The sequence below is a fragment of the Ciconia boyciana genome, chromosome 19 (genome assembly GCF_034638445.1).
Source record: "Ciconia boyciana chromosome 19, ASM3463844v1, whole genome shotgun sequence".
Lineage (NCBI taxonomy): Eukaryota > Metazoa > Chordata > Aves > Ciconiiformes > Ciconiidae > Ciconia > Ciconia boyciana.
Genome location: NC_132952.1, coordinates 2,983,995 through 2,994,246, shown reverse-complemented (window position 1 = coordinate 2,994,246; position 10,252 = coordinate 2,983,995). Strand labels below are relative to the sequence as shown.

The 10,252-nt window shown below is 37.3% G+C and overlaps 2 protein-coding genes across 6 annotated transcripts in view; both read right to left on the bottom strand.

The window, feature by feature from the left end:
• LRRC38 (leucine rich repeat containing 38) overlaps positions 1-10,252 on the bottom strand; it is a 68,329-nt gene that overhangs the window by 53,885 nt on the left and 4,192 nt on the right. Inside the window, exon 6 of the transcript XR_012045802.1 lies at positions 7,314-7,408. The gene's annotated coding sequence lies outside the window, so the exon portion shown is untranslated. The remainder of the gene's footprint in view (positions 1-7,313; positions 7,409-10,252) is intronic.
• The window catches only part of DHRS3 (dehydrogenase/reductase 3), a 190,273-nt gene that overhangs the window by 179,176 nt on the left and 845 nt on the right, over positions 1-10,252 (bottom strand). For 4 of the 5 annotated variants that reach the window (XM_072883802.1, XM_072883800.1, XM_072883798.1 and 1 more), the window contains one exon: positions 7,314-7,408. The gene's annotated coding sequence lies outside the window, so the exon portion shown is untranslated. Of the gene's footprint in view, positions 1-7,313; positions 7,409-10,252 lie in introns of those variants that run through there. The other variant, XM_072883799.1, reaches the window with a different exon arrangement.

The following is a 10,252-nucleotide window of genomic DNA, read 5'->3' as shown; positions in this document are numbered from 1 at the left end:
TGTTCTTTATTTTCTTTAAAAAACTTATAAAATGTTCTAAAATTCCCTCAATTTTCCTAAATTATTTTGCTACCTGTCTTGTCAGTGCAGTGTCTACAACTGACTCATTTGACACTGATAAATGAAACTACCATCAAAACTAAACATGTGAGAAAAAACAATTTAGAAGTCTTTCCAGTGCAGTTCTTAAGCTCATGTAATGGGGCACTCAGTCTGTGATGACTGGTGAGTGGTAAGCTTTATCTTCAGGCTGGTCTATGCTGAGAAGAACTGCAGACTAGATCCAAAGGCTGTGATTTCCAGATACAAGTGCTTTTTTTTGTCCCATCTGTAAAAAGAAACTAGTTTTCTGCAGTCTGAATTTAGACTTTTTTTGTCAATCTCAGAATTAAAGCATATTTGGATACAAGGTTTTGGTTTGTAGCTTGCTGTCTGTAAATACAGTTGTCTCCAAATTGCTGAGCTTATACTCCTAAGAATACTTTACCTGGAACAGTTCTCCCTTCCTTACCAAAGGAAAATTCTAAACTACAGTTTTCCCACAGGGATGACTTTCCTCTTGAATAACTATTCCTATCACATTACAAGCAGTATCCACAGGTAGGCAATTTATAATGAAATTGAATTATACCTTTACTTGTATACCTTGTTTTGAGAGTCTACTCTGATAAAACACAATTAAGGTTGTTACATGTAGAGTGAAATTATAGAGTATGTATGCACCCACCCAAGGATGCAACTAACATTAAGAAATTTCCATGTGTTTGGATTTAAGTACTAATCCCATGCAGTGAAACCTCAGGTATCAGAGCATATGCATCCCAGAATTTGTGTACAGTAGTACAAACCATGGAATAATACATTTGTATGTCACCTCCAGCATAATTTCATTTGATTTATTTCCACTTACACTCAAAAGCTGCATAAAAAAGGGAAAAATTAATAATACCACTGTACAAAGTCATGTATGCACTATCTAAAAAAATCTATAACAAGTTTAAACCCAGTGTATATCTTAAGTCAGTTCTTTACTAATGCTCAGTTAGTATTGGGCATTTTTAAACTACAAAATCCAAGGCCCAAAAGTGGGCTCAACGTAGGCTGCAAAGTTTTCACTACTGTTAAAGCCACAGGACCTCAGTTTAACTTATTTTTTTTAAAGGCATCTTTATTTAAGTGTCAGTAAATTTTTTACCTCTAACTCACTGCATTCTGCAGCATTACTCATGTAACAAAGTCATGCCATTTACCCAATCAATTCTGAAATTTCCGGTATATTAAATCAGTTATCTTTCAAGAAAGCACGTCTGCAGGCTCTTACAGATGAGCACATGAGGTTCCATCCCTGAAATACAATTCACACACACCTTAATACACTTTCGGGTTCCTGTGACTCAGTTCAGTTGAAGACATTTGTCTTGGCTAGAAAGAGTTTAACTTTTCACACTAGCATCTTTTGCCCCTGTACTTTTAGGTTACAGTACTTAAAGGGGGCCAGATTACTTCAGGTATTTTGTTTCCAAGTGTCCATACATCCCACTGGTTTTTCAAAGAGAATTATGACCAAGTTTCATGCTTGACTGTTCTGTTTGCTTCTGTGACTTGTATGAATAGCTAAAACTGCATGTAAACTCATGTGAAAGCATGAAGACTACAGCTTTTTCTTATTGTGGCAACATAAAAGAATAGACATTTCTGTTACTTGAGATTTAACAATTTCTTGTCTGTACTGGAAACTACACTGTAAGATGCACTTGATGTCTGACCAAATGCATGCCGTATGGAATTACGAATTATTTAACCATTGTTGGAAATAGCACAGGTGTCACCAGTTTCTTCTGCACCAGCTCAGTTGCTGCTAACTTGCAAATACCACAAAAAAAAGAGAAAACTGTTCTTATGCCTGTTCCGAATATTGGTTAAGCCAGAAGTAACAAGACTCCATTTGAAAAAATGCATAGCATTAGAGCAGACAACCTTTTTGGGAAGTTTTGAGTTTTCCTGGATCATGTACGGAACACCAGTTGTACAGACTGCATTCTGCTCAAGTAAACTGTGTTTTGCTCCTACTCCAGAATCTCTCACTAAGAGCCATTTTAACTTCATATACCAACTATCTATGTTTTCTGGTCTTAATGTGCCTTTATATTCTGCCCTCTAGTTTAAAGAAAGTTTTATTAATCTTAGGTGGAATCAACCCCTAACCAAATAGCCCATGCTCCACTGAAACATAATCTGGGGGGCTTCCAGCACTGGAGACTCAGCATTAAATATTGGGCTGTACTAAATCTGAACCTGCAAAAATGTGAAGACATTAATTTCCTTCCAATCATCAGCTAGAGTACAGGATACTCAGTATATGGCTGAAGAAAGCAAGGGCTCTGAAGAATCAGAAGACCTCCATTATTCTGTCAACATGAAGAAACAGCAACTGCTGCTACACTGATACATTTGATATTCTGATGATTCATACCACCTTGCTGCCTAGAAATCTCAAGTGTAGAACATTCCCTTCAGCTTCAAGCAAACCTCAAGAAACAATGGCTTCTTCATTAAAGTCTTTGTCATATTTATGTATTCTATACGATACTGAAAAATTCTTAGTGTAGCTCCCTTCTGTAACTTCATGATACAAACATTCTAGAAATATAGACCTCTGCATGGATTTTTAGTCTATGTTCCATAGGCAAACTACTGCAGTGTTCTGTGACTGAGCTTTCATTGACTTGTATTATCTAGCTTCCCATTACTAGTCCAGGACTTCAAAGGTAGGTTGAACACAAGCTATGTGTTTTTTAGAAGAATTGATGTGGAAGATGGGATCTTTTCTGCTTTGCAAGAAGTCAAACAGCACATTGTCCTAGGGCAAATACTTCTGTAAGCTGAAATGAATGATCGGTATACATGCTTGCAGAATCAAGGCCCAAGGTCAGGAGACTTCCTATGCATGAGAACACATCAGGAAACAACAGCTCCATGCTTTCACCAGCTGGCCAGGTTTGATTTTTATTCACAGGGAACAACATTCAATATATCAACACTTGCTTTTAACTTAAAGTCCTTACTCCTGATCACATTCATTCCTTTATAGTTAGTAACAATAATGTTCCCTTTTGCAGCTTGGCTTTGAGTCATGAAAGTGGCTCTCCCTAACAGACAAGCAGGCACCAGGCTTCCTGTGAGAATGCCAGATGTCACTAAAAAATATCATAAACATAGTTGTCCCCTTGTATTTGTGTCTGCAAGGAAGATATACAGCAGTAGTATACTATGAAAGCAATGACTTGATGCATCAATATTTATAATACTTCTAGGCATCAGTACAGCAATTCTTACAAGAGTTCATCTAAGGCATGTTTTCACTATAAGAACAGAAAATGTCAGAAGAATGAATTCAATAAAACTAGCAATAATTAAGTATGAACCAGAAGAATTATGGAGATCAAGTTACTCCTATAAATTTAAAAAGTGTTAATTTATAGTTAAATACCAATTAAAACATGCAGCAATTGCTTTTAAATATACTCACTATTTTAAGAGCACCTGCAGTATGCTATTGCAAGTACCTTAACTATATATTATTTCATTAAAAAGTAAGTACAACCTCAAACTCAAAAGCACTGATGTGTCATTCACATGAGGATAGCAAGTACTACCTCCAGTTCAGGAGAGTACGATTTGCCAAGGGTTATAACTGCAGGTAAGGGAAAAGCCACCAACCCAGGAATCTTTAAACATTAGTCCTCTCACAGCTTCGCATTAGTTCAAATGAAGTGATGTTTCATTATGTTTTATGATAACTTGATCCTTAATATTCTTTAATATAAGATGGCAACAAAGGACACAGGGGAAAAAAAGCAACTTACTGAATCCAAGAACCCTCAGGTCAGAAGTATGCTCTGATTATTTTTGATCAACAACCATTCCATCTAAAAATAACTCCCCTCCACCATCTGAAGTTTTGTAGTGTAGATACCACTGAACCACTGCAATTTAAAGCTTAAGTCAAAACTGGCCTACACCATGCCTGAAGACATTGTTATGGCTATTTATACTCATCTACTTAACTAGATGAAGTATCAGATTAACCATACCCATCCTTTGCCAGACAGCTTTTTTAACCTAAAGTATTAATCACACTGAAGTTCTCAGCATCTAGTTTTGTTAGACATCTACTGATGGATATAGAAGGTAACAGTGGATATGTAACTTGACACTACATGCCATAATGAGAAGTTTGAATTAGTGCTTTGTACTTTTTTCACAGCTGCAGCATGGAGGCATTTACGTATAAATAAACCCAGCATCACACTAGCCATGTGTCTTTGTCCAGGCCTTGTGGATTTAGGCCTCAGACCAAACCCACAGCTCCCCCTGCTCTGCAACAAACAGTTGGACTGCAACACAAAGATCCCTATTCAATCATGTAGCTTGTTAGGCTCTTCCAGGCTGGAGAAGTCAGATTTTCAGACGCTGGTAAATGCTAAATTGGCAAGTGTCTTAGCAGGCAAGGAGTGCTGCACATTCCATGCATTTTCAAGGTTGTGTTCTGTTTCCAGAAAGCAGTTGGGCAAGGATGATTGATTTTGAGAGTTCAAAACCAAAACCATACAGTGCCATCCATGAAAAAGTGGAAAATGGAAGGAGTAGGGAAAGTAGAGAACTGCAAAACATTGTCTTCACTAAAATTTGATTTTCATTCACATTTCCAGATTGAGCTAAAATGAAACAATGGACTTGCCCACCTGTGGGGGCTATTTCATATGTTAAGCCACATCAGTATTCAGATAAACTTGCATCAGGTGAAAAAAATTCTTAAAAATGTTTCATTATGACAGATTAGAAGTTTGTCTCAAAAAAATAATTTGTCCAAGGTCAGGCATACAGGGGCTCTAGGTCAATCTGATCTTTTCCCAGCCTACACTTCAGGTTATCACAGAATCATAGTTCTCAAGTCTTCTGTGGGATCTCACAGCACTAACACAAGGATAAGGAACCACTTAATTCATCCTGGGCTGCTCTTGCAGTTATTAGGGAGGGAAGAAGGAAGTGTTTTAATAAGGACTTAGGTTCATCCACTTCTAGTCAATGATTTAACTCAGTTGCTGGTCAGTATTGCCTTTAAGTTGTTACCAGATGGCAGTCTTCTTGTAGGAAGAGTGACTTTAAGGGCTTATTATAGTACAGAGAAATTCATTTTCTTAAAACATCAGTAGCTTCCTGTTCTGCACAGGAGAAAGAAGACAGAGGGGTTCTCTGAAGAATAGGACAGATTCTTTCTACAATTTTTCCCCCTCAAAAGCCAGAAGGAGCTTCTGTTTTTACCCAGGTTTTATTGGAATTGTTGCTGCATTGTATCAGTATCACTCTTACTTTGCTCCCTTTCCTATTGGAAGATAAGGTTGTAATTACTTTCTGCTACTCTGGAATGACTAAACATCTTCTAACAAGGCAATTTTAAATGTACTGATGTTTCTCTTAGGAAATTAGTACTGTATGTCTCATCTGAGCTGGGAAGCAACTCCCATTTCCTGCTTTTATCAACCATGTTATCTTCAAATAACACATTCCTTTAGAGTCCTGTGGATATTTTGCCTCATGACATTTTTGATTCATCCTATGCAGGAAACAGGGAAGGAATTAGCAGGTTCAGCAGGTGCACTCAAGGGAAAAGAGATGGGAATGTCAGGTTTTCCTCATTTCCTATCTACCATTTTGCAAAAAAAAACACAGCAGTTGAATAAGCAGTAATAACCAAGCATAGCATACACATGTTAGCTTCCTTCTTGAAGGAATGTCCTCTCCTGTGCACTTTGCACTGATGCAATTTGCTGAGAAATAAGGGACAGCCATTTGCAGAACTGTCAGTGTTTTCCTGCCTACACCCATACAAACTGTTTATACAAAGAGAATTAAGAAAAGTCCACTTCTCAACCTAAACATTGCTTTAGAAATTCGTGGTACAAGAGATTTTTGACCTAAAACCCAGCCCTTAAAGGTAAATTATATAATAAAATACAGCTTACATTTAACAGGCAGCCTTTGCTTTATAGTAAAGTAGTGAAAGAATTTACACAGTATAAATTGCTACATAAAGTTACCTCTGTGATGCAGAGCTGGACTTAGCCAGAGGAAACTACTCCCGGCACTAAGATCTGTCTCTTTGCAAGTGACAAAATATTAATGAGGTTATGAAAACATACATTGCTATTAACCACAACTCACAGGGAGGCAAACCCTGCCATCTGTTCATTTAAACCTAGAAGTGCTGAACTTAAGAAATGTTTAACTCATAATTATGAAGTTACTCCTTGAAAACAATTTTCCCTGATGGATTTTTCTAGCTCATTTTGTCATGATTAATAATTAGCTTACTTCCACAATAAGCATGCTTGATTGACTGAGTGGAAAAGTAATAGAAGTATCTGAGAAGGTAAAGCATGCTTGCATTTCAAGCAGAAAACTGAGCAAGAACTACAAGAATGACTTAAGATTTGATACATCTGACAAGAAGCAATATATAAAGAAATACACAAGCTGAATACTAAAATAAAAGACTCCTCACTGCAGGCTAATAATGCAGATGCACCATGACTGCATACTCAGTAAACTGTATCCTAGCACCAGCTAGTGGTAAGAACTACTGAAGGCATTTTTACAAGAAAAATGAACGTGTTCACAATAGAAAAGTTTCAGATTATTATATATGGCCTCCTAGCCATCAAGCCTGATATTATTTTTAAAATGCTTCCAACAAAACCAAATTTACATATTGGTTTCACAGAGTATGCCTACACCATCTATACAGCACCTCAAGAGTTTAGCTGATCCAGTTGCTAGATGTGGGAAGAAACAGTAGTACAGACAACAACCAGATCCTTCCTCCATACTCAGTGCTATTTCATCCTCAGAGCCAGCTTGTCACTGCACAAGTAGTAGGCAGCCAAAACAAGAGTTAAACACTATTCTTACTATGCTTTCCCTTCCACAGAGTACTGCCAGCATCTTCTCTCAACATAAATATTTCTTGTGTTTAAGTTTAAGTGATTAATTCAGCTAAGAAACTCATGATCATCCATTTTCTGAACCCAATCCTGTAGTGTTTGAATCCATTTACAGAGGCAGTCCTAAAACATCTGCTCTAGTTTGCAATGGATACCATCCAGTGTCAGTTGATAAATTTAAATTTACCTAAATTTAAATGGACTTATCTTTATCCCTGTGTCACCATTGGTATAATTAACACAGATGAATTTTAACCAGTTACTAGTCATCACCTGAGTACTACTCCTACTAAGTCCTACATAACTTACCTGATGGGCTAAAGACCTCAGCAGCTGTCAAGTTCTAGAGAGGGCAATGTTCAAGAGAAGCATGTCTATTCAGTCTTGGACTGAAGTCACCCGTTCTGTAAAATGGAGAAGATGAAATCTTAGGTTCCATACCCTGTGATCAAGAGGTAGTGAACTGACTTCACTGACCTGACACCGTTACCCTGCCCCATCAGATATCCTGGTTACCTTTTTGCTAGAGTCAGTCCTACAGGAATTGTGGGAAGGCCACTTGGAGCATGCATATGGCAGCCAAATAGCTAAGACTAACTAGGTATGACCATATCATCAATTCCATAAAGTGGTCTTGAAAAGGAACCTTTCCATAGCTATAGGAAAAAAGCATTTGTTGGCCAGCAGATGAGGAACTTATGTACAGTATAATAGGCAAGCAGTGAACTCAGACAAGAACAACAAGCAAAGTGCAAGACATTTGTGAGTAGTGTAAAACTTCAGTGATAAGCTTGGACACTGCTTTAGGTTGTGAAAAATTAGAATTTTATAACAAAACCTGCTACTGGTACAATGATGACCCAGGCTGTAGAAAGCAGAAGTAAAAATAAGGACTGTGAAGCACCTTGAGGCTAAGTTAGAAAGGATCACCTAAACTAGAAGGACGTGAAAGATACAGGCATACTTAAGTGCTTAAGTTTTAAGAGACTCATTTCCCAGGACATTTCAAGCACAAGTTACCTAAATATCTTAGTAGTTCAGCCAATTCTTTATCTGCCAAAAACACTCTTTTAGAAAAAAATTGTAATATTACTTAAATTCAGAGCTACTAAGTAACCAGTAACCCTAGCAGTTCAACTCTATCAGTCTTTCCCAGGGAAATTATTAGTTCAAGCCATAATATGCAGCACATTGTCTCCTATGTTTATAAGGACAAACCAGAATAGCACAGGAAGTGTTGATAGAGACCTTGCTCCAATTAACAAGGGAAGAATTGGCCATATTGGGTCTAGCTAGTTTCAAGGCTACTTCAGATCCTCTGATGAGGAAAAAATCTTTTCTAGAAATATTTTTTCCTGCCATGGCTCACTAAGACTTCTACATACAAGAAGTTCCCTGTTTTTAACCACATAAGCATCATCTTTTCAGTCACCCTGAATATATGCAGTCAGACATCCAGATTTACAAAAGTGTTTTTGCTAGTATTTGTCTCTACTGTGTGCTGGTATTATGTGCCCAAGTGTGCTTAAGCACACCCAGGTAACCTGAAAGGCTAACTCATTATTTTAGAGAGCACAACAGCAGCAATACTGATACTTTCAGAATTCAAAATATTTAAGTGTTCAAAACTTTAATCAACTAAAGATTTGTAGGCTTCTCTGACCACCAGAAATAGTGTAAATTGAAGTGCAAGTCCACTGAACACCACCAGGTGGTATATATTCTCAACATAAATGCAGGGAAAATAAAGATGACTTGTACACACATTGCCAGATCTACCTAAATTTCAAGCACAAATAAGTGCCTACACAACATAATCAACAGCAGCAAAAATTTCCAGGCAAAGAAAATTGAGAAGTCTATCTGGCAATAAACAAGGGGAAGAGAGGAACAAAGACCAGCACAAACTATACCAAAACTAGACAGTTTGTTCCTGTTCAGTGTGATTGAATGATGGGGTCTGGAAAAACAGTATTAGCAGTCACAGATGTGCCCTGATACAAGTGAAGAATACCATAAGGAAGTGACTAAGTTATAGAACAAGAGTGTTTGAGACAAGGTTGATATTGGAAGCTGTACTTTTATTGTAACAATGGATGTTTCCTTCATGTTCCCCTCACAATTAGCCAAAATCCATCACCTGCCTTTTTAATGCTGCCAGTCCATTAGCCTCACTGGTTCTGGACCCCTCTGAAAACAAGGAGTGATTGGTCTGCTAAAGCATTTCTCACTCTAAGAAGGTAGCATGTTGCAGTAAGCTTTATAGAGACATTTATAATTTAAATGAGCAGCTTGAGAGCCCTAGGATTCATACATGGAAGACTTCTATATCAAGAGTGACATGCTAAAATATTTATAAATAATGTGAGTTTCTACTATTCAATGACTCCAAACTAGCAATATTAATCCCAGGCCAGAGATAAAACAGCATTTTGCTCCCCTACATCCTTTTTCACCTTTTACAAATAAGCAATGACACTCTTAAACTACAAATGCGTTCATGCACATAAAACTCCATTTGTGTCAGTACTTTGGTTATCACAGTTGAGATAAACACTACCTATTTCCAGTAAGAAATGTAGCTTTGAACTTTGACAAAGATTCTGTCCTGTTGGAGCCTACCACAGCTTTAAAAACATACTGCCCATACTACACAGATCCTCAGTCTTCTTTCAAACGTTAGTAAGGCCTTACAGCATAACAGGAGTGAGTCTCATCCAAGTTTTCCCTTTGGTAGTGTTTTGTTTCAAGCAAAGTACTGAAAAAACACCTAACATTTTATTTGTGAAAAGCAGCAGTTATTAATGAAACAAATTAATACATTTTTAATCAGAAGGACATATGCCAGATTCAACTACCTCACATAGCCCTAACACTCTTTCTTTTAAAGAAATGTAAAATACCAGCATCTTTCTGGTCCACCTTTCACTTTTAAAAGCTATATATTAACTGAATCACAGCAGCACAGAAAAGTGTAAGTGATTTGGAACTTGGATAATCAACAAGAAAACAGGGAAAAACATACTTCATTACAGGATTACAGGTCTCACTACATTAGAAGCATATGCAAAAATAGTTGTACTGAAGGTACAGAGGTATTTTACTCAAGGCATGCAGGCTAAATATACAGAACTTGGTTAAGTGACAGCTAGTTGCAAAACAATAGTGTCTATTAACACTTGAGCAAAGCACAGCTGCTTAGAGCAAGAGTGATGGGATAAGCCAAAAATACACAGGCTGTGAAATTA